Raw genomic sequence first — 1,456 nt, forward strand, 5'->3', positions numbered from 1 at the left:
CGCAGACACTAATATTTGACAAATACAAGACAATTTTGAAGTATTTCTGGACCGATTCTATATTTCCAAGCAATCTGGGCTAATTCATTAGCAATTTTATTATGGATCCTGGAGATGTGAACCAAAGAAACTTTTCGAAAGGAAGTTAACAATTCCCAAGCAGTAGTTAAATATGTTTGCAACTTATTGCATTTAAACTCATTTGATAACTGCTTTAAAACTAACTGAGAATCCCCAAATATTTAAACTTCCAAAGCCCCTTTACTAATTAATATCTCAAGACCCAAAATCAAAGCTTCGCACTCTGCCACATTATTCGATCAGGGATATTTTAATTCAAACAAGAATTCTGATGGAATCCCTTCTGGTGAGAAAATAAGAATTCCAACTCACGCGCCATCTTTATGCTTCGATCCATCAAAATATAACTTCTAATAATCGACCTCAATATCGATTACATTTGCCCCCTAGTCATTTAGATTATTCGAATTATCCACAAGAAGATCTGCAATGACCTGACCTTTTACAGCCTTGGCTGGGACATATTGTAAATCAAATTCTGTCAAGGCTAGCATCCATTTTCCTAAACACCCCCGTAACGTTGGAAAACTTAACATATATTTGATGAGATCAGTTTGTGCTATAACCTTCACCAATTTAGCCACCATATAACATTTAAGTTTCATACAGGCATAATATAAAGATAAACATAATTTCTCTATCGGGGAATACCTTATTTCGATATTAGTTAGAACTCGACTAAGGTAATAAACAGCCCGCTCATGCCCATTCTCATCATCTTGGGCTAACATACAATTAGCGTTAAATCTTCCCTCTTGTGCCATCCTGGCGTTAAACGCCCAGAATGGTATACATTCTGGTGTTTAACGCCAAAAATGCTACCATTTTGGGCGTTAAACGCCCAGCCAGGTACCCTGGATGGCGTTTAAACGCCAGTTTTCCTTCTTTACTGGGCGTTTTGAACACCCAGCTTTTTCTGTGTAATTTCTCTGCTGAATATTCTGAATCTTCAATTCTCTGTATTATTGACTTGAAAAGACACAAATTAAAATTTTTTTTGGATTTTTAATGATGAGGAAAAATCAAAATGCAACTAAAATCAAATAAACAATGCATGCAAGACACCAAACTTAGAAGTTTGTATACTACTGACACTAACAAATTGAGAATGCATATGAGAAACAACAAAACACACAAAATAAGAGAATTTAAAGATCAGAGCAAGTAAATCATCAAGAACAACTTGAAGATCAATGAAGACACATAATAAATGCAAGAAGAAGAGAAACATGCAATTGACACCAAACTTAAAATGAGACACTAGACTCAAACAAGAAATATTTTTGGTTTTTTATGATTTTGTAATTTTTTTGGATTTTTCAAAAATTATGTGGAAAAAGAAAATAAAGAGATTCAAAATTTTTAATAAGAATTC

The sequence above is a fragment of the Arachis duranensis genome, chromosome 2 (assembly GCF_000817695.3).
Source record: "Arachis duranensis cultivar V14167 chromosome 2, aradu.V14167.gnm2.J7QH, whole genome shotgun sequence".
Classification (NCBI taxonomy): Eukaryota; Viridiplantae; Streptophyta; class Magnoliopsida; order Fabales; family Fabaceae; genus Arachis; species Arachis duranensis.